We start from the raw sequence: 565 nt of genomic DNA, 5'->3' as shown, positions 1-565 counted from the left end.
AATCATCAGAAATAGCAGATCGTCTTTCTCTTTGAGATCTTCTTAATGCTATTTCTTGTGATTCTTCTACTATAGGTTCATCGACTTCATTTTCAGTAATGGGTAAGAATCACGTTTGGTTTTGAAAACCCACTTACAACCAACTCTTTTGGAATCTTCTGGTAACTCAACAAGGTCCCAAACCTGATTTTGTTCCATAGATTTTAACTCATCTTTCATGGCTTTTAACCATTTATCGGCATTATTACTATCCATGGCTTGTGAAAATGTAATTGGGTCATTCTCAATTCCTATGTCACATTCTGACTCATGTAGGTAAACCACATAATCATCAGAAATAGCAGATCGTCTTTCTCTTTGAGATCTTCTTAATGCTATCTCTTGTGATTCTTCTACTATAGGTTCATCAACTTCATTTTCAGTAATGGGATTATTTTGTTGTTCTCCATCATTACTAATCGGTTCAATAACTTGAGGAACAACATTATTAGGGACACAAGTAAATGGAACTTGTACCCTCACTTCTTGAATTTCCACTTTACGTGGTGTTTCACTCCCACTAATC

This window comes from Lupinus angustifolius, chromosome LG03 (assembly GCF_001865875.1).
Source record: "Lupinus angustifolius cultivar Tanjil chromosome LG03, LupAngTanjil_v1.0, whole genome shotgun sequence".
In the NCBI taxonomy this organism is placed as follows: Eukaryota; Viridiplantae; Streptophyta; class Magnoliopsida; order Fabales; family Fabaceae; genus Lupinus; species Lupinus angustifolius.
The sequence above is the reverse complement of the archived record's forward strand: the minus strand, read 5'-3'. Positions refer to the sequence as shown.